The sequence below is a fragment of the Alligator sinensis genome, unplaced genomic scaffold (assembly GCF_000455745.1).
Source record: "Alligator sinensis unplaced genomic scaffold, ASM45574v1 scaffold366_1, whole genome shotgun sequence".
In the NCBI taxonomy this organism is placed as follows: Eukaryota; Metazoa; Chordata; order Crocodylia; family Alligatoridae; genus Alligator; species Alligator sinensis.
The window spans coordinates 1,478,610-1,501,219 of NW_005841851.1; positions in this window are offsets into that span (position 1 = coordinate 1,478,610).

The window sequence follows — 22,610 nt, forward strand, 5'->3', positions numbered from 1 at the left end:
GAATGCCTGTGTGTGGGTACACATGACCAGGTACCTGTGCCTATATGGCCATGCCGCTGTGAGGATGGAGGCATTTCCATATTGAACCCCACAGAAATCCCAGCTGGGAATCAGGCAGTTCAGGTCACAAAGCCTTCCCCTTTCGCCTATGAGTGCAGGGAGCTCACTGAGAGGAGTTTGGTAGTTTTAGAGCATCCCTAACACATAGCAGCCCCATGTGAGCATGGATAACACTCCCTTCTCAGGAGTGGCTCACAAGGCCTTGAGCAGGTCTGAGCACAGGTACCCAAGGCTGGTGTGGAGCAGGGTGTGGAGCCCCCTTTACCCAAAGACTGTTTCCTTGTCCAGATTCCTCTTCCCAGCTGAGTTGGCCTTGGCTGGCATGCACAGTACTGCTTGTGTGTCCAGGAGTGATGCAAGCTGCTAGCAAGGAAACCAAATTCTGGAAAAGGGGGATCAGAGCTCCCACTGCTTAAGTCATTGTAAAATGGGATGGAGACTTGGGCACCTCCCTACATGCTAGACAGCTGCACATGGATTTGGTCTTCTGGCAAGGCTGTGTCGCTTACAGCATAGGACTCCTGCGTCCACATGCCATTAATTAATGCAGCGGTTCCCAAGCTCTGACAGATTGTGCACCACCAGTTTAAAATGAAACAACCTTCAGTACCTCCAGCACATTTTTCAGCTCAACCTTAAGTACCACCAGCAAATTTTTGTCATATAAAATAATTATAATAAATCTGTTAATGCATACCACTGACAGGTTGTCTGCATACTACTGGTGGTACCTGTACCACAGATTGAGAACTGCTGAATTAATGGTTATGACACAGATCTCCAGGACAGAGTGAGACCAGAGACCTCCACCATCCAGGCTCTTCCCTCTTCTCCCAAAGGACTATGTGAATGCCCCTTTCCTTACAGCTCCTAGTGGGAAGCACTAAATGCCAAATCAGTAAAAGTGTTACTGGCTGCGTTCTGACTGCTATGAGGAATGATTCATAACTCCAGCTCAGTGCTGGCATATTTATCCCCCCACTAGCCCACCCTGGAAGAGAAAAGAGATAAATTGCTGTCATCTCATTTTATGGAACATATAATCGGGTGGTAACATGGCGAGTCGCCTCATCTCAAAGTCATTTAGGATGAATTATTCATTCGCTTAAAATGTCTTAAAAGAGAGAACTCATCTGCTTGGTGCAACATCTCAGGCCTGTGCTGCTGCTGTCAGGGTCTCTGCTGGAGGCCTCATGCCCGTGTGTGCAGGACCTAGCACAGACAGATACAGAACAGGACCTTGTGATCATTTGGAGCTTTCTCCTTGCTGAGAAGATAGCTCTGTTATTCCCTTGGCAAAGAATATTTCTGTGTCATGGGTCAGCACCAGAGCCATCAGTACTAATGTCTCATATAGGGTGTTCAAAAGGTCCATTGGTGGTGAGCTTGCCAGGTTGAGTGTCTGAGCCAGCGTCCTTCCTGGGACTGCCCTTTCCACCTCCTCCAAGCTCCTCATGAAGCTTCTTCCCCTTGGAGAGGACATTTCTGCAGAACCTGCCCTCCTCCACAGAAGAAATAATCCTGTGAAGCAAGTCTCACAGTGAGCAAGCAGAGGTAGTTGCCACCAAGATTCACATGGAGAGAAGTCTGAGGTTGCCCCTTCTCCACAAAAGCAGGATGGGGAAGTCTCCTGTTATCACTAGTCACCATCAGCTGGAGGCAAGGGATATGCAGCTTTCTTGATGCTATCTCTATTGTGCTTGCCAATCAGCTGATGAGACCATCACCATTTATAACTGTGGCGGGCCAGTAGGGGGCGCTCCTGCGTTGAGCCGCCCACCTCCCTGCGCCCGACCACCTTCCAGGCTCCGAGTGCCTCCCTGGGGTGCCTCCCGTCCGGCCGACCCTTCCCTGGAGCACACCCGCTAGCCTGGGGTTCCCGCTGCCACCACCCAAGGCTCTGGACTCACTTCTGGCTCTGCGCACCTTGGAAAACACAGGCCTGATCGTCCAATGGGTACTAGACCCAATACAAGCACTTGGGGCACTTCCCCAAGTCAGGGGTTATTTAGGGAAGCCTCCCTTAGTCCGCAGACCTAAGGGGCCTCCTTGGCATAATTTAGACCCACCCCTCAATAAGTCTCCACACCGGTCACAAAGGAGAACTTTATTGATTACAGGAGTAGGGCGGAAACAGGGTAAAAGGTAGAGCAGTATCAAGAAATCTTACAGGAATATCAAAGGAATCCCATAGAGCAAACCAGGGTGGCTGAGGTAGCCGTTTCAACATGCATCTGAGTTACTGAAGCTAAATATCTAATCGGATCTCTAGTAGGTTACTCACTCGCATCATCCAGAGGTGGTTGTTGTTTCCTCTGGAGGCAGGGCACTCTTGGAGCCTGCGGTGATGAGGAGAGAGCCAGGTTCAGATTCACCTGGATGACCGCATGGATAATGGCTGCTCTTCTTCCTGGCCCAGGCCTTTTTAAAACCTCTCTGACCTCAGCAGCCCGGTCCAACCGAAGCTGCCAATACTGGCTACAAACCGACCAATCTACAAAGCATCCCTGGCTACCTGGGCCCGCGCGCAGGGCCGGGCCTTTCCCCCCCCTGCCCAGGTGACCAGAGCATCGCCTCCCAGGCGCCAGGCTTTTGTCTGCAGACAAGGAGCGAGATCCCCACTGTGAGGGATTCAACAGCAGCCTCTCAGGCTGGTGGAGACAGATCTCGGGAGAGGGGCACCGACAGAGGCATTTCTGCCACAATAACAATCTCAGGAAGCTGTGTATTTTTGTATTCCTGTTTTGGGTTTCTCAGTGAAAGCTCTGTCTGAGTGTTTCTTCTTCAAGCTCATCTTCTAATAAAGTAAATGATGGGTGAAAAGGAAAAAGCTTGGGTGCTGAATCAGGATCTAGAAGATGAGACGCTTGTCTGAACCTCTTGCATAAGTAGAATTGACCTGATGCTCTTTCATGGAGGTTTCCTTTTCTCCAGGAAATTTCATCTAAGCCTCTTTTTCTCATTGTTTTTGGTAGAGCTGGTCAAAAAGCATTTTTTCTCTCGCTGAAGTATGCCCTCCTTTCATATGAAAAATGCCCTCACTAGAGATGGTTCTTGAGGAAATGTTCGTTTTCATCAAACTCTCTTCCACATTGTTGTTTGAAGTGGCTATCCACATTTTTCATTTAGCAAAATGTTTTTTTTCAGGTTAAAACATATCCTTGATGCCTTATTTATTGGGGGGGGGGAGGGTGATGGGGACCCTGATTCTCAGTAAATGAAAAGAGCATTTAATGCTTTTGTGAGAAATTCTGAAAAAAAAGATCAGTTCATGTTGAATCCTGCAAAATGGAAATAGCATAGAAATGTTTCATGGGATTTTTTCTTTTCATTTTCCAACTGACTGAGGGTATCTGGGTACTTCTTTTCTCAGCTGCCACGCGGAGAAGCTAAAAATGCCTCCATTGTAACAAAAACGCTCAACCTTTTCTATTTGTTTGCATCTTGTATGTGTAGATCTGGTTTGGTCTTAAATATAGGCTGGTAGTCAGAGCCAGAGAAGGTCTGCTTCTCTAGATGTGCTCCCCTGTCCCCGTATAACTGAATCTGTGTTGATACCTTTCCAGAGAGATCGTATTATAAACCAGAGCCTGCTGAGGAGGGAAGAGACACCTGTTTTCAGATGATCAGCAAACAGGCAGATGTTTGTCCTGAAGGATTTCCTGATCCTTCAGTGGGGCACAGCTGGGGAGTTTAGGGTACTCACTTGTTCTTTCCCAGGTTGCCCAAACCTTTGTTTTGCTCTGGGCGATGAGAGCTCTAGAAAATATCAACCTTTAAGTCACTAGCTTCCTAGCTGGCTTCCAGTCTGCCTGAGGAAGCATTACAAAGCTTTTCTGACAGCATCCAGAGCTGTCCTTGCCAATCTGGCCTGCAAATCCTCTGCCCGAGGGCTCCAATTCACATGTTCATTTAAAGAGGCAGGGGCTAGATAAACACTGGGGCTCAGGATTAGGAGTCTGTGTCCACGGGGAGAGAGTAAGAGCAGGCTGGCTGGAGGGGCTGCGAGATGGTTTGCTGGGAAGTTTTGGCTCGAACAGTAAACTGGCTGAGATTGGATGCATCAGGAGAACTGCAGAGCTCTTCATTCTTTCTTCACTGATAGTCTGTAGCTGCATGAGTTATTGGAGATCCATTTATGCCACCACCTGGAGCATTTCTAAATGGCACCTCTCAGTAAGGAGACAGTAATAGCTATAACTGTCGAACACAGCCTTCCATAACGCTTTATGTCTGCAGATGTCAGTGTGCTGTATGGTAATTAACCCACTTGCCAGGCGTTTTCTCTTTTATCCCTGTTTTACCAAGGGGGAAACTGAGGCAGGAAAGGCTGCCTGAGCCTGCGGCAAAGCTCTGGATAAAATGCTGACCTCTCCTTTCCCGGGCCTCGGCATTAATCCATGCACTGTGATCCTCATGCTGAGGGGTAGGGAGCCAGCTAACAACTAAAAAGCTCTTCCTTTCAGCAGCTGTTTCCTCTTTTCCCTTTTGTTTGTTTGCTTCCCAGTCATTTATCCTCACTTTAAAACCAATAACACAGCAAAATTAAATTACCGTGTAAATCTCCAATCCGTTTCCACTGGGGACATGGCCGTTGTCTCAGATCCACTTTATCCTGGAGAGCCCAGGCTGGTCCCCCATTGCCACCCAGGTAATTCAATTTGCAGGGAGTTTGTACAGTGTTGGTGAATGAAACATGAGCTTGTTATGTCCCTGGACAAATTAGTTCTCAGAGGGATGCTGCCAAAAGAAGAAAGGGAGGAAAAATAAACAAAAACAAATGAGAAAGGTTATAACCACTTTAAGCCAGGCTTCCCTGCCGTAGTGTTTGGAGCGGCCTCTGCTATAAATCGTATTGATTAAGGAACCTATTGAAACTACCTGCTGACATCGATTACTTTCCACTTATTTCTTTCTCTGCCTGTTGGGCACTCTTCTGCCTTGTAGAGCTGAGGCTGAAAGTCTTTTTGCAGTACGCTGCTCCGGAGGGCTGGGCGCAGCGCAGAGCTCTTCTACTGTTGCCAGTTCTTGCTGGAGAGGAAACCTTCTCCACAGGAGTGGTCTGCTGTGAGAGGAAGGTGGGTTTCTGTACCTTGATAAGCTGGAGGAACTGTGTGAGATGTTTAGGCTGCAAAATGGGATTAGGGGGCCAGTGTGATAGGCCAGGAGTTGCCCAGAATGTAGCTGACCCTTGTGCCCTCAGGGGTCTGCCCGTACCATCCTGTACGCTGGGGATGGAGAACGATACCTGCCCTTTATCTCCTTGAGGCGGGTATAGGTGGTAAAATCATTCATTGTCAGGAGACAAAATAGCTCCCAGGAGGTTGATACAACATAAATTAGCCTGGGGTAGCCTTTTCAATCTCCCACTTGATGCTGTAGCATCTGAATTAATCTGAAAGATGTGTACCTCTGGCTTAAGTACAGGCAGTCATAAAGCCTGAGGCTGAATCAATTCAATCTTCGCAGGTTAATCTAAGCTGCGTATATTGAACCAATAAGCAAGTGAACAGACTTGCACTGTTGATTCTGGAAATGCAACCACAAGCCTGCGGCGACCCAGGTCAGAAGCTGGGAGGTGGGGCACTAGAGCATGCCTCCTTGTTCAGCTGGAGGAGACAGCTTGGGCCAAGGCTAGCCCACCCACCCTGTAAGGGGGGAGGTGCAAAGCATCCTGGGATGCTGAGGGACTGTGAGTTAACTTGAATCTGGAGGGGATTTGGGACAGAAATTAAATAAACTGATTTAACCTAAATCAGTTAAGTCTGATACTATATCCATCCATGTTTATCTTAAACCAGTTTTGGCCATTTTGAAATTGCTTTATGTGCGCTGAACTTCTGTTGTGTTACAGATTTGAAGTGGTTTCCAATCACTTGTACTGGTTTACGTGTAACTTCTGTCCCTAACCCTGGAGGTGGTTTCAGACTTGTAAAGCCCACAGGACCCTGTGCATACAAACCAGGTCTTGTTTGAATACGGCATTTGTATCATTAAACTTTGTTGGGTAGGGGTGATTTTAACACTGGAGCAGTTACATTAGTATAGCCCTCCAGTGGGAACACAGCAACATAGCTATAAAGCAGGGGCGGGCAATTATTTCGGGTGGAGGGCCACTTACTGAGTTTTGGCAAGCCATCGAGGACTGCATGACAGGCAGCCAGGGGCAGATAGATATTAATTTTTTAGGGGCCCCACAGGCCAGATAGAACAGCCTGGCGGGCCACATCTGGCCCCCGGGCTGCATTTTGTCCACGCCTGCTATAAAGGTACTGGAAGCAATAGAGCATTGAGCACTGGACTATCTCAGGGATGGGCCCACAGGCCCACAGGCTGGATGCAGCCACCAGGCTATTCTATCTGGCTAGTGGGGCCCCTAAAAAATTAATATCTATCTGCCCCTGGCTGCCTGTCATGCGGCCCTGCATGGCTTGCCAAAACTCAGTAAGCGGCTCTCTGCCCAAAATAATTGCCCACCTCTAGACTATCTCCTCTTCCTTCCATCCACAGCCTAGGATATCATCTCCATTCAAGTCAGTGGGGACTTGCCTGTGTAACTGCCAGTCAGATGGGACTCACGTGTGTAATTCTGGTGTCAGCAAGAGGAAGTGAGAGGCCTCAAGGCCAAGAGTTTCAAAACTGCCCAGAAGATTAGGATGCCTCAACAGCTCCGATCTGCTTTCTCTCCTCCATGACTTCTGGTCAGCCTTGACTCTTGACCTCACTTAACTGCTTTAAAACAACCCTGAGTCTCTCATCTCTTATCCTGTGGGGATTCCCCACCCCACACACTTTTTTTTCTATATCTCTTCAGAAGCCTTCTCTTTTCTTTCCCTTCACTAAGGCAGCCAGCTAGCTGGTTTGGGCAAGAGCAGTGAGGGCATGCTGGGTTCAGAGAAATGGCCTCTGGCATGCCCTGCAGCCAGATCACCTCGGGCTGTGATCCCGTCAGATCTTGCAAACTGAGCAAGGCTGGGCCTATTTAGGACTGGCTTGAAAGGCCCTGAAAGAAATCTGGACGTTGTGGGAAGTGGCCTTGGGGGTTAGTCAGTTTATTTGTGCCAGGACTTAAGTTTCGTACTCTCACCAGTTTAGTACCAGCTGAATGATGATGCAGGGTGGAGATGGCAGTGGTAGAGAGGCTGTGGCAAAGGCTGTGGTTCTGCAGCTGTGTTTGAGTGTTTCTTACGTCTGTGATTTTATTTCGAGTTTTACAATAGTTGGGGCTTTTCATTAAGCTCCAGATCCCAGAGGCATGTGAGTGCATGAGGGTCTGTTTTTCTTTAAAAGAAGAAGGGAAGCTAGTAAAGCAGAAAGCAAGGGAAAAGGCATCATCATCATCATCATTACTAGTATTATTATGCCAGTCTGCTGGTTTTGTATGGCCTGACTTATGAAGGAGCTCATGCTGCTTAAAGTAGGTCTAGAAAATGCAGTGGTAAAAGTACTAGCGGCTGCCAACTGATACCTCATCAGTGCCTTCAGTCGAAGCCTTTCAAACATAGCTAGGGACTCTGGATGTCCAGAAAGAGATGTTATAAAGGGGCCTGATTTACAGAAAGTGCTGGGTATCTGCCTCCTGGGAACCAGGCCCCTTTAAGATGTCTTCAGTTGGGAACCTAAAATCTCATGTCTGAAAAGTCAAACTTTCAGGCCCCTCCCTCCACCCTTGCTGCTCCTGGGGTTGTAACTGCACAGATGCAAGCCGCGGTGGGATACCTGGGCAGTGGGGTACAGGCTAGCCCAAACCAGGTTGCTAAATGAAATGTTTTCCTTTGATTTAGGACAGAAGCAATTCCCTGGCCAGCCCTTTAAGCCACTGTTGCTGCTGAAGTGTTTTGTACTAGAAGTGATGCAAAACTGGATTCCTGACCCTGAGATCATTCAAGAACTCAGTGTTTTTATTTTCAGAGCATCACTTTCATTTATTGTGTCCTGGCCTCATTTCAGTGTGGGGAGATGGCATTACGTCTGTCTAAATCCCCCCCTGCAGTTTTAGCTGGTTATAGCGTTCTTCTTCGCTTGCTTTCCTGAGCTCTTGTACTACAGGCTGAGGATCAGCTGCTGTGACGCACAGAGGTGGCTGCATTTCATTTGCATGGATGAAGGGAGTCCTTTAGATGTAAAGTGCCAGGCAGCATTATTGCTACAAAGGCAATGCTGTTTTGGGTGCAGAAAAAAATTGGCAGCTTAATTTACCCAAACTGCTAAAATGGCATAATTTGATAGCCTGGAGCATAAGCAGATGTTTGATAACATGGGGTAGTAGTGGCAGTGATGGGGTGCATGCAGGGTGCATGTGTGTACAACTACTATCTTTCTATCTAAAATTAATCCAACCCCCGCCCCTCATTCCTCAGGCCATGTCACAGTTGCCGCCCTTCTTCATACCATGGTCTTATGGAGCTTTATAGCGGTAAAGGAGGTAACTGCTCCACAGTGAATGACTCCAGGGATTTGAGCTAACAGAAAATTTCCCCTTCCCTGTAAGCAATAAGGCCCATGACACGCGGCTGAGCAGTTCTGTTTCTGTACAGCCCTGGCCAGTGGTGTGGGTGACCCCTGCATATATACACGGGTACATGACTGCTTGCTGTCAAGTCATTTCAATATAGCACCTCTCCCCATCACATTAGAGCTGTAATGCCTGTCATCCTCTTTGAAATTACAGTCGTGAGCCAGGTGGCCCTTTGACCTTTCCCATGGTCTATTTTGATTGGCTGCCTCTTCCAATTTAGCTGGGCAGCCGCATAGTCAATAAACCCTCCCGACGTGGCAGGTGCAGAAAGGTTAGATTTGCATACAGTAGCCAGTGTGAATTTCTCCTCTTGGTTGCTGCCTCCTTGATCCAGATGGGAATTCCGCGGCAGCGATAAATGTCAGCTGGAAAGAGGCACTTTATCTCTGCTGTTTCCATGTGGCCACCTCTCAATGCTCTTCAGTATGCAAGTCACCCGGGCACCTCCCGCATGCACTCCCAGCTGCTCATTACCAGGCCTGCCTGTCACCATTTTACCTACCTACCTACCTACTACCCTGGCCTCCCTCCCAGGTTTTCTCATTACCAATTAAATTCTTCCCCCTGTGCTCCAAGCGGCTAAGTCATGGCCCTGTGGTGATTGGGAAGAAGAGTCTGTTGGCAGCTTCATTTAGTGGTTTAGTATGTCTGTAAGACAGGGATGATCCTGCCCAGAGCAGGGGTCTCAACTAGATGCCCACTCTTCCAGTGCTCTGTCCTCTAAATCTGTCTCGGCCACAGTGGATAAAGAACCATGTAGGCTCTCTAGGCAGAGGATGCCATTCTGCAAGGCTCTGAGCTGCACCCAGAGGTGCTGAGCACCTGCTGCCCCTGCTGACATCAGTGGGAATGAGCGAGAGTCAGCCCCTTGCAGAAGGAGCTCGGCTCCTTGGGTCAGGCCCAATTCCTTCCCAGCCCAGGAGCTACAGTCTCAAAGCTATTCCTCTCTGAGCACTTGCCTTTCCCTTGGGAAGCTGTCGGCTGCTCCTGACCCCTGAGTGAGTGTTGCCTGAGTAAGTCCTGCAAATAAATTGGGTCAGACAGAGCTTCAGGGCCTAGTTTTTCATGGCTTGGATTTGGAGACTCTCTCTGAAGCTGTCCCTGCCTGCCCCATCCCCTGGCCTGCTGTGAAGGAGGTGGTTAAAGATCCCTTCCTTCCTTCCTTCAGTGAGAACAGGAGTGGGTTCTTCCCTCCCTTACTTTTTTCCAGGATGGCCTTTCTCTGTTTCCTCTCTTGTGCTTTTGGTGTCTTTTTCTTTCTCAGCATCCTTTGGGCTAGGTGGTGTCAAAGCGCATTTGATGCAGAAGCACACAATGGAGCTGAGGGGTTGGCAAGGACAGGTATGCAATCCTGATGTGGGTAGGTGGGAGATGTTTGAAGTGACTGCTCTGGGGTGAGCTGGTTCAGGCTGTAGCTGGAGCACTCTATCGCTGGACACGCATGGCTTTTGACAAGGTCTCATCCCCATGCAGTTTGGCCTTTCTATGCATCCATAATGAGTTCTTAGATTCATAGAGGTTAAGTGCTGGAAGGGACCTTACAAAATCATTGGGTCCAGCCCCCCTGCACTTGGGCAGGAAAGACTGCTGGGGTCAGATGACCCCAGCAAGGTGGGCGTCAAGTTCTTCAAAAACTAAAGCCAGACACTACATACACACAGCTCCACTGCAGTCAGGCTAACCTACTCCAGCTGAGAATTTGGCCCCCTGTGGGTGACATTACCCCTTTGTGACCCACGCATTTAGCCAAATTGCGGAGCTTGTTCTATGTAGAAGGAGAAGTTGGAGATGGGGTCAGGCGTTCCTCCTCCTCTGATGCCATCCTGTTCGTGTGTGAGGAATGTGCACACACGTGCTTGCACTGAATGCAGCAGGCATTAGCCATCAAGAGACAGTGTCCTTGCTCACAGCTTTTCCAGCTGCAGTTAGCCTGAAAATGCGCTCTCCTGGTTTTTCTCATCTCATCCCGATGGTGCTTGTCCTGTTGGCGTCCTTGGCTTTCCTGCCCTGGCTCTTTGGAGCTTCTTTCTGTTTCTCCTACTCACGTGGATACACGCAGCTCCCCCCAACCAGTGACTTGTTTCTGCCTTGGCTGTACCAGTCCTCAGGAATCCTCCCAGTGCACATGCTATAGCTTCCCTTCAGCCTTCCCCCACGGAAGTGCTTTGGGCAGTGGCTTGTATTGTTTCAGCTTTTGCTAAACAAGGGTACATTTATCTATTCCTTTATTCAGCTTGAATGGAAAGCAGCTGTTATACCTACCAGTCACCGTGAGGTTTAGCCAAGCCATAGCAACAGTGCACATGTCCATCTCACTGTCCTCCTGTTCAAAGCAAGCCCAACTTCCCAATTATCACCTGACCCCTATATTCTCCCAGCAGTCTCCATCGCTCCCAGAAGAGTCCCAGATTCTCTTAATTAAAATTTCCCAGCCCTTGAGATCAGAGTCAGTCATGCCCATGGACTAAATTAATCCCTGATGTAAGTCTGCTTGCATTGTTAGAGGTGTTTTGGTCCCACCTCTCTGACTCTGGTTGAGGGCTATGAGCTGCTTTTTTCCTGCTTCTGTATTGTGTTTGGGATGTGCTTTTCTTCACAGGGCCTCTCTGGTGCTATTATTGTTGTATAGAGCAATGAGGAGGGAGGGGGGGAATAGAGCCATAATTTGGTTCTAAATCACTCCTTCAACAAAGCTGGAGCTGAAGGTCACCTGTAATGAAGCTGTCAGACGGGCGAGGCCCTGCAATCAGGAAAAAAATAAACCCCTGGAAAGGCAGGCTGGAGATGAGTACACACAGGTAATTTGGAGGCCATTTCATGGAGCCACATGTGTTTGGGTGGGAAGAGGGGGAGCGGGAGGAGGAGTGTTTGCTCTAGGACAGCAGCCTTAGGAAGCTTTGAATGGTGCTTTAAAGTTAAAGGGGAAAGTGAGTGATGGGATGGGATTGAGCCCAAGATCCCTCTCTGCCATTTCCAGTTTAGACTGTCCCTGTAACACCATGTGCCGGTGCATTTGCAGAGTAAAACGGGTGAGTGTGAGTGCCATGAATTTTGCTGCTGGTTCTTGTGGAAGCTTGAAGCCCCATGATGGAGGTGTGATGCTGTCCCTGTTTGGCCGGGGGATGGACCAGTAGGAGAAGCTGCCCCCCCACACCTTCTAAAACTCTGATTGGGCAGAAGGAAGACTGTCGTGTTTTTTGTGGCAAGCTCTGTTGGGAAGAAGGGTTGCCCAAGTTAGCAATGGCACTGGGGTGGTGGAGGCAAAGAAGGCTGAGAGCGGAGCTGCTTAGGGATTGTTCGAGGGAACTGCTATCCTGTGAAAACATCTTGTTTTCCGAACAAGAACTTCTGGTGAGAAAGGAATGGCTTCAGTGAATTTTACATTCAATAATCATACATACATACATGCATACGTACGTACGTACAGTTTCTAATATAGTGGAAATGACCCGTTCAGATGTTTCAAGATTTTATTTTGGGTTAGATTTCATAGATTTCTAGGGTCGGAAGGGATCTTGTAGATCATCGAGTCCGACCCCCTGCAGACTGCCATGTGTGACGCTGTTATGGATGACTCCCTTCCTTTCTGCCATAGCTCTTGATCTCATTGAGGTCCTGAGCACAGCTGTGTGGTGCAGGGGGGCAGGAGACATATCCCTAAGAGGCAGCCGCTTCCTCTCCTCTCTTCTCTTGGTTTGTCCAGACAGAAGCTGATGTTCTCTGGCTTTTAGCTCAGGCTGGGCATCATCCCGATGGGCACCACAAGCTTTTGTCTTCTGTCTGAATCTAATCCCATGGCTGCCGTTAGGCTCAGGCCAGAAATTATTGGCATGGCGAGCTGTGCCAGTGCTGCAGAGAGGCAAATCAAGGAGCTGTCTGGCACAGAGACAATGAGTCAAGTGTGCTCAGGACAGGGCTTCACAAGCAGCCTTAGGCCTTCTTCAGCCCCCTAGGTCTCTTTGGCAGGGGAGTCCCTTAGTGATGTAAGATAGGCTTTTGTATAGCTGTCCTCACCATCTCTCCTGCCTTGCTTTCCTGCCAGGACTTTTAGCAGGAAGTCTTGTGTGCTCTCTTTTGTGCTCCTTGGTGCTTTGCAGAGTGGAGGAGAAAGCCTCTCTAGGCTGTATGGTCACTTCTGTCCGGGAGCCAGATTTTGCTCACTGCTCATCTTGGTGGGTATTGAGTACTGCAGACCTAACCCCAGTTTCTCCCTAGGTGCTGCCTTGGTTTTCCATTCAGATGTGTGTCACTGGGTGGCTGAGTCTAGTTAGTCTGCATTGAGTGATGTGGCAGTGAGGTACCCCAACAGCAAGAGTGTCCTTCACAGAGCAGAGCAGAGCAGTTGGGTTGCCATAACTGGCTTGAAGCACTGACCAGAAGGGCTTCCCCTCACACTGGACTTTGCTGCCATGCTGGGCCTTACTGCTATGTGGGTATATTACTTTCCTGTCTGCCAGGCACAGCAGTGCCATCCAGTGCTCCAGTGGGGGGCCAGGTGCCCAATTCACACAGCGGGCAGGGGACCCAGATTGAAGTGGCTATAACATAGTGCTGTCCTTTGAGTCCTGAGACCTCTTCTTAGCTCTGGCTCTCGCTTGACTCCCTGCCTTAGCTCTGTTTTCCATTCTCATGTGCCCGACTCTCATCCCAGCTCCCAGTGAGACAGATTGCTCATCGCGACGGCTTTTGATTAAATTTCTAGTCTCTTTTTCAGATTTATTTCCCTGGAGTTTACCCAGGGAAGCTCTGCGGCAGAGGGGAACGGGAAGGACGCAGGGAGGGCAAGCAGTGCTCTCCCTTGAGAGGCAACCTGAGGAGCTGAGGAGATGATCAAGAGAGTAGGGGAGGATGATCTGCCCTTGGGATGACCCTCTGGGCCACAACTCGGATAATTGTTCACTGGTTTTCATAGAGGGGACAAGGGTCAGTGCCAAAATGCTTCCTTTTGCTGTCACTTGAGTCTCGTTCTTTTCTCTTTCTCTCTTTCTTTCACGGTCTCTCTCCTCTGTACATTTATCTCAGTCTGTTTCTGCCTATCCAGAGCAGTAGTTAGTATCTTCATCTGCAATTATGAGAATCGATGGCTGCACTGGGGGTGATGGGTAGGAAGGTGGAGGTTTTCTTGGCTTTTCCAGTCCCAGGGCTGACATTATTTGAACCCTGTGAGAAAGGACACTGGGGAAGAAAAGCACCACTCTTGTGGAAAGCATTTGGGGAGTGGGGAGCAGGGGAGGAGGGGAATGGCCAGAGACCTTCAAGCCAGAAGGGATCCCTAGAGCCATCTAGCTTGAGGAACTGCTTGACATGGAGTGATTTATAGAGAGAGAATGCAGAGGAAGAGACTGTTCCTGGCAAGGAGGTAGATTGACTTGTCCATTGGGATGGCCACATCCCTGCAGGGATATGACCTCAAAGGGAGGAGCCCTGTACTATTGTCTCACATCTTGGGGCATCATTTACAGTAGCATTTGGGGGAAGGCCCCAGTCAATAGTGAACCAGGCCCTAAACATCTCTCATGAAACAAAGGCTTCTGTAGAAAAGTCTGAAAGCAAAAGGATTGCGGGTTTTGGCTTGGGCTTTATTCTGGATTTATCTCTGAAGTCCGAGCTTTGGAAATCATAAGCTGAACTCCTTGGAGAGCTTATTATCACACCTCCACCCTCAACCGGCATCTCCCAGTGGGCTCCAGAGAAATCGAGGAGCTGTTGTCTTCGATCTCAGATGAAAGCCCTCCTGCCTCCCGTCCACTGCCTTTTCTCTGGGCAAATGGGCTTTGTTTGGCTAATGAAGCTGTCTGTAGCTTTGAAAGCCCGAGCACACTGCTGGCGCTCATTAAGCAGTTCCTGTGGCAGGTGCCTCTGCCAGCAGCAAAGAGTCACTTAAGTGCCTGTGATTCCAAAAGAAGGGAAGGGAACAACTCAGTCAGGAGCGCAGGGTTTGGATCTGCAAAGACTTTTCATGGGCCAAGCTGTGCTGGTAATTGGATGTGCCTTTGTTTTGTCATAGCTGCACCATAGGAGTGGCCTGGAGAAGCGGGAACCCTTGGGCCTTTGTTCTTTCTCTATGGTTGTCATGCATGTGAGCCTTTCCACCTGCAAACATACATACACATGCACATATGTGCATGCATTAGCACATACCAACACATGCACAGCATACACCTTTAATAAGTGACATCATGAACACATTAACCCACACGGAGACATTTCCATTTACAGCCTTGAACATGCATGCTAAGGCGCACACACACATGCCTGCAGATGCAGATATATGTGTGCACAGATATGTTTGCACACACACCACAGAAGCATGAAAAAGACACCGTGCTAAATGCCAGCTAGTATCCTCTGCTTGCACTTCCTGCAACTCCAAACTCAGCAGTGCACAGAAATGATGAAGACACCAGGTTGCCTAGAAGGACTTTCCCAGCTGCCCCACTCTGCCTCATTGATCCTTCCTACACAGGCACAGTAGTGTGTGAATTTTGTTTTGCTTCCCTGACTGGCCATAACTCTCAGACAGCAGCTGCACCTAAAAGCATTATTTGGTCAGCCAGGGGTGTAGCCAGAAGACTCTTCTCAGCAATTTTTCCAACATCTGAAAAGAACTGAAGCACAACAGGTACATAAGCATTTCTCCAGGTGCAAACTCTGGTGCATTCAGATAAACAGAACTTGACAGGCCGTTTCTGAGGGGCACCACTTGGTGGTTTCCTGCAAGGTCATAGCAAAAAGGGATCATTGGGAACATTTAAAAAACCAACCCAACGCCTTCATGTGGAGTTTTTGAAATAGAAAATCATCTCCTTGGTTGCAAGCTCTTCCTTTAGACAATGTATTTTGACGTCAGACATCCTGAGCTGAGCTGTGGTCCATCATCTCCCGGCAGAGCTCATAATTGGACCGGGGAATGGAGAGCAATTGTGGGATACAAAACCAACTCTCAGTGGGACTCTAAGCAAAGATTTTTCACAGTGGGAGCTGGCTACATTCCCTCAAGCTGAACAGATGCTCAAAAAGGGGGCTTGGATTTCCATGGCAACAGGCTGCATTCTGCTGACTCCGAGAGCCTGTCACTCCGGATATGTCTGTCGCCCATGGTGCATGGAGTTTCAGGGCCAACGATGTGTGATGGACAAAGATCGCGTGGGGAGGTGTGCGGGGGTTGAACAGCCAGAGGAGGAGGCAGTGTGCAGCAACCAGGGGACTTGGGGAGTGAAGCACTGGCATTAAAATGATACAGAAGAATCCTACGGTTTGGCTTAGACATTGGTTATAATAGAATCCTGCTAGTTGAGCCATTGCCCTGGTTACTAGGAGGCTCAAAGGGATGATATCACAAAACTCTCATGCTCTTCTCTTGTTCCTTTCCTCTGAAGAGCTCACGTGTACATCAAATAGTTCTGCCTCACAAAGCCCCTGTGAGGCAGGGATGGAGGGGGAAACTGAGGCACGGGGTGATGACACAACTGAGGCAATGCCGTGCAGTGTGCGAGTGCCATGGCTGGGACTCTGTCCAAGGAGTAATGATCCCTCTGTCCCACTGCTTCTGCTGCAAGCTGATGCCTCATGTGGGCTAATGGGGCATAGAGACATTCCCATTTATTACTTGCTCGCCTTAGAGGAGAAAGGCTTTTAACAGGGACATATTACAAATATCAGGGGGAATTTGCATAATGGAGCTAGCTGCAGGAAGCAAGGAGCCCATCAGTGAGCTGCAAAGCCATAATAGCTGAGTTGCAAAGCGGGTATCACCTGTGCTACACAGGGCATGTCCCCAGACTGGCCACAGGGGATGCTCTGGAATGGCTCTGCTGCTTCTGTTCAAGGTTTGGTGTATGCTAGCAGGAGGGGTGGGGGAAGGCCTGCTCAGGGGCATCCCTCCTGGGACATCATGGGGGACAGGGTGAACGTACTCTTCAATGCTTGCTGCTTGTCCAGTGTTTTAAGTGACTGAAACACAGCAGACCCCTCCTTGGCCCCTGTCCCGGTGGAGCAGGTAGGCTGTTTGCAAAGGGAACAGCTGTGGCTGTTCTGGATCTGTTGGCTCTGTATGGCTGATTCTTGTGCAGATTCAGGAGTGCCCAGCTGTGAGAGGGAGATCCTGAGCTGCACTCCGGGTTTGTGGCAGGCTCTGTGTCCCCTTGCATGCTCAAAGCCTGGCCTCTGTCTCTTGGCAGGTTTGCTGACAACTCCACTGACCTATGGGGTTGGGGAACATCATGGAGACCTGGGCATGGTGCAAAGCCACATGAAACACCTTGGCTTTGATCAATGTTTTGATCCCCAGAGATGTTCAGAGCTGCCACAGAGCCTCTTCTGGCATTGAGCCCCTGCCAGTGAGGGGAAGCTATGAAGAGGATCTGAAAGGGGGAAGCAAGCCCAGTGCTGGGAGAGGCTGGTAGCCAGGGCTGGAGCAAACAGAGGGTAGTCTAATGCTGGGGTGAATTGGAGTTATAGGAGATGGGGGATATGTTAGAATGCAAGACTGGGGTCATGGCAGCTCCACAAAGATGGGGAGGGTCTCTGAGGCCATCTCCATCCATCGCTCAAACACAAACTTGTCTCTCATCACATCTTCTGAGGCACAGCACTTGCATGTGTATGTAGCCTGCATGACTAAAGCAGCCTCAGGGTATGACTGCACTGCAAAAAACAGGGGATTGAGCTCTCCGACATTAGTAAAAACAGCCCCCATCCTGCCCCTGCTAGGGAAAGGTGGCTCTCTGATGTGAAAACATACCTCTTATTGCACCAAGGGCATTGTCTGCTGCTTGGGTGACATGAGGGGCACATGCCATTGAAGGATCTAGTGCCCTGAGGGCAAGAGGGTGGCCTGGCAGGGGTGGGTGGGTGGGTGTCCAAGCACCTCTGCGCTTGCAGGTAGCATACAGCAGAGAGCTGGAGTGTGTTTTTCTCCCGAGATCTCTGCAAGGTTTATGGCCAAGCAGGGGCGTAAATCTCACTGGATCTGAGTCCTTGGTGGATAATTATTCCCTCCTCCAGCTCCCCCTTACCCTTCTGGCAGCTGGGCCCTGTTTACAGACTACAAATGGATGCAGCCCTCTGTGTGTAATGCGTGGAGGGCGAAGCTGAAGCTGGGATGTCACCTCTGTGGCAATCAGTGTGTCAGCTCTGGCCCCCTCCCACCTCGGGGCTCTCAGCCACGTTTGGCTGTGGGAAGCTCATATCCTCCCCTGCAAACCCTCCCCACCCTCATAAAACGATTCAGAGCCCTATAAAGGCAGGAGCGAGGTTGCTTCGTGCTCTGAATCCTGAAGACACCAGCCCTGCTTGGAGGTGGGGGTGGCCTGGGAGAGTCAGGCTGCACCACGGCGCTTTCATCTCGGGGCTCCGGTTTGGCTCTTGTGGTTTACGAGGCCATCAAGGCCCCTCAGTTAATTACAGCCGTTGCAATCAATCTCTCTCCCTGTTCATTATCCCTCCAGCCAGGGTTAGTGATATTTTCATTCCCGAGGCTCCAGGGGAGGTTCCGCCTCATAAAGAATCAGCGCTGACAAAGGTGGCTGGAGTGGACCCGGGCTGCATGATGGCAGTCCTGGCCCTGAGGAAGGGAGGAGAGGGGGTAACACTCCTAAGTCAGGCACTACAGGCTTGGCTGGAGAGCAGCTGTGAGGTCTCATTGAACGGGCCTGGCTCTTGGGGACAGACGGTGGGCGGCTCTCCAGCTGGGCACCACTGGCTCTGTGGGCAGAGGGCTTGTGAGGTGGCATGTGGTTGTTCTAAGGCAGAATGCAATGTTTCGAGTCATTATGGCATTATCCCTTCATTACATGGAGAGCCACTGCTGGAGTTCAGGCAGGAGGCAGGGACAGAGACAGTGGAGGGAACCTGGCTCATTATTTGCCCAGAGAAATCAGGCTTGGCATCTTGCTATTAGGGGATGCTGTGTTGCCACCTTGGGGCATCCAGCACCATAGTCAAGGACAGTGCTTGTTAAGAGCTGGACTCAAGGGAGAGCACATGCATGTGTACACATGTCCACATGCATGCGTCTGTGCAGATTAGTGCAAGTACACCAGGTATCAGCTGCATGCATGCAGGCACCTAGCCCCTCACCGGCACCCATACCTGTGCCCTCTTATAGCATGTGAAACACACCCACTCAGACCCTCCAGGGCTTCCCCAACCCTGCCCCTTCCCACATGCTTACATCAAACCTGCCCCACCAGGAATAAACTGCTGACAGCCTGCTCTCCTACTGAGAAACCCACTCACCTGCATTACTGAGTCTGGTCACCCACCATGGCACAGCCCATGATTGCATCGCCTTGCTGCACCTCTGTTCTTATCCTTCCCCGAAGGACATGTGATGTTGTGTTCACACAGCTGGTACTATAGAACACACCTATGCAGCCTTAGCCCCCTGTACACATGCTGTACCACCACACTCCCCCCCCAGCTCCAGTCTTGGCCTCTACCTCTGTACACGTATATGCACGCCCCAACACACACTCCTTTTCTCAGCAAATTCCCACTGGTGCAGCTATACCGCAACATGTGTGCGCCTCAGATGCACGGGTAGCCTTCACCCGCTAGCTCATGCTTGCTTATGCCTTCCATCCACAAACTCACACCCCATTGCTGCCTCCCTCCCTACAGCTGTCCCCAGCTGATATAAACCAACTCACCTGGGCACTTGACCCCCGCAGGCCATCTCCCTACCTGCTGAAAACTAATCTTTGGATTCCTCTGCAGAGGGAGGCAGCACTCACTGAGCTGTGCTTGCTCTCAGTGAGCAGGACATGCCATGTGCTGTCTGGTAAGTAGTGCCTCCCATCGGTCTGCATGGCTGGAGCAGAGTGCCTGATTGCTATGGTGCTCCCTCTTGCCCCAGCCTCTATCACATGAGCTTGGTCCTTGGAGTGGAGGGCCTAGATGTCCGATGGGACTGATAAAGGGACAGGAATGCTCCCCTTCCACTGTGTAGGTCAGAGCACTGCCTTGGATGCTCTCTCTCTGCCTATCACCTCTGGTGCAGGTGCCTAAAGCTTGCACTGGGCCTGCCATAGGCAGGAAGTCTGCTGGGGTCAGATGATCCCAGCAAGATAAGCATCAAATGCCTTTTGAATGAGTGCAGAGTACTTGCTTCCACCACCTCTGGGGGAATCTGTTCCAGACCTCGGACACTCGGATTGTAAAGAAGTTTTTCCTTATGTCCAGTCTAAATTGGCCTTCCAGAAGTTTGTGGCCATTAGACCTTGTTATCCCTTGGGGAGCCCTGGTGAACAACTGTTCTCCCAGATCCTAGTGCACACCCCTTATATATTTATAGGCTGCCACTAAGTCCCCTCTGAGCTGTCTCTTCTCCAAGCTGAAGAGTCACATGTCCCTCAGCCTCTCCTCATGAGGCTTGCTCTCTTGGCCTTTGATCATGCAGGTAGCTTTCCTTTGAACTCTCTCAAGCTTATTCACATCCCTCCTGAAGTGGGGGCCCCAAAACTGGATGCAGTACTCTAGCTGCAGCCTCACTAAGGCTGAGTAAAGCGGGAGGATGACAATGCCTGGCTTTGCTTGAGATGCATTGGTGGATGCATGCCAGAGTTTGGTTTGGATTGCTGGCTATGGCATCACATTGCTGGCTCATGTTCATCTTGTGGTCAATCAAGACCGCCAAGTCTCTTTCGGTTGTGGTGCTAGTGAGCATAGCACTGCTGAGCCTATAAGTATGATGTTGGTTTTTCCTCCCAAGGTGGAGCCCCCTGCACTTCTCTACGTTGAAAGCCATCAGGTTTTGGTCTGCCCACCTTGCGAGCCTGTCCAGGTCGGCCTGTATCCCTAGCTAGTTCTCCAGCGTGACCACCTTCCCCCATGGTTTAGTGCTGTCCACGAACTTTGCCAGTCTGCATCTGATGCCCAAATCCAAATCATTAATGAAGATGTTGGATAGTACTGGCCTGAGTACCGATCCCTGAGGGACACCACTGGTCGCCTTGTGCCATATTGATTTGCTCCCATCCGCTAATACTCTTTGTGTCTGACCCCAGAGCCAGTTCCCCAGCCATCAGACCGTGGGATGGTCGAGGTCACAGTTCTCCAGCTTAACCATGAGGTTCACCCATGCCTCTATCCAGCCCTGCTGGTGACTGGTGCAGTGGAGAAGTACCAGCAAAAACAGGGGTTCCATCAAGTCACAGGACTTCTCCAGTCATGACTGCAAGTGGACTCCAGTGTCAGAAAGGATGAGTCCAGAGCACACAGTCTGGGCTCTCATCTGTGCAGCATGGAGCACTTGCCACCTAGCATCTGCCCTGACTGATCCAGCCCAGAGGAGGGTTTGACAGTGAGAGGAGCACAGGCCCAAGCCTGGGATGGCTGCTCTGGAGTCAGAGTGTGTCTGCACTCCTGGAGAGACAGATGAAGAAGCTGGACATTCAAAGACTCCCTGAGTCTGCTTCCTTAGCTAGCTTCCCTGGCCCCCACAGTGACCAGAGGAAGCCACAGGCATTTCCCACAAAGGTTCCCCTCTCCTTAGCCACCCGAGGGGCAGGCAAAGGTGTCACCACCCGGTGGAGGGGGAACGTGCCACCTGTGCTCAGGGCATGTCCTGTTGTAGTTGGCTGTGTTTCCAGGAATGGTCCCTCGCTCCCTCTCCAGGGGCAGAACGTGTGCTGTCTTTTTTCTCACCTCTCTGCTTCACATGGATGGCAATGGGAGAGTCCAGGTCTGCTGCTGCCTTGGTGGCATTTCCATAGGATGCCCCTTGTCCTTGTTCTCTCTCGTCCCTCTGGCTCCTTTGATATTGGCTTCCACCACTCCAACCTCAGTGCATTGGTGCTACAGTAGGGCTTCTTCATAGCAGTGCCCAGTGAAGACATAAGGGCTGTCATCTTCAGCCCAGCAGTGCCCTGCCAGCACCAGCTGGGACTCTGGGAGCAAATATTTTCAACATCAGGGGGATCTGGGACCATGGCAAGAGATCATCTCTGCATGAAGGCCACCATTGATAGATAACCTGGTTGCCAGGAAGCTTTGTCCTCTGCCTGTTGTGTCAGGTGAAGAGTTGGGAGTAAACTTCCAGTGTCTCATCACTTCCCTCCACATAGCTGGCCTCTGACCACAGTCACTTTGCTGTCCCATCCCTTCTGCAGCTCCCACTATTTAGATATGTGCTGGGGACTGCCACCTTGTTTACTCTGTGCCAGTTCAAGCATCAGAGACTTCTCACTGGGCAATATATCAACACCAAGCATTTGCCAAGATTTACGGGGCCGTTCCTGCCAGCTGTGGACTGTGGAAGGTAAAAAATGTTCTTTTTGTGGCAATAAAATATAAAACGGGACCCAATTTCTCTCCAGGGAAAGAATCATTATGTTTGACAATGCTGTAAAACACATGGTGCTATAGCATGGGGGCGAGAGCTGGAGGAAACGCTGCTGCCTTGGGAAACTCATTCATTGCAAGGCTGGGATGTGATTCCCTTGCAAAGCAGGGCAGGAGGGTCTCAGGAAGAGGCCTTTCCATTTGGCATCTCCTTTTGCTCCTTGCAAAGCCTGGACACCCATCTTCGTGTCCTCCCAAAGGCTTTGTCCATCCTGAGGTTCAGGTCTTGTTTGTAAGAGAAGAGTTGCACACTAGCAGATGATGCTGATTTTACATGGATTTAGTCACTGCATGCAGCCCCCTTGCCTGTACGTGGACATCCTGGAAGTGGTTTTACTTTTAACCCTTGCTTAAATCACTTTGGTAACGTACAGACACAAGCTCCAGTGATTCACAGAATGGTTAAGCTGAGTGAAGTGCATTTACATGAGAGGCTTTGCAGTGGTTAAAGCAGATTGATTGGAAATCAAAGCGTGCAGACAGGGCGGTCTGTCTCTACCCACGCTGGGCTGTCCTCTGACTGGGACTTTGTTCATGCAGCTGGCGCCAAGCTGAGCGGGAGGAACAGTTTCTCTGAGTCTCCCTATTTCATGTTGACATCTCTTGTTCTTAATGAAGTCAGCCTGCCTTGGGACTCCAGAGCTCGTTCAGTGCAGTTTTAGGAGGGGAATGAAAAGAAGGAGTTCTC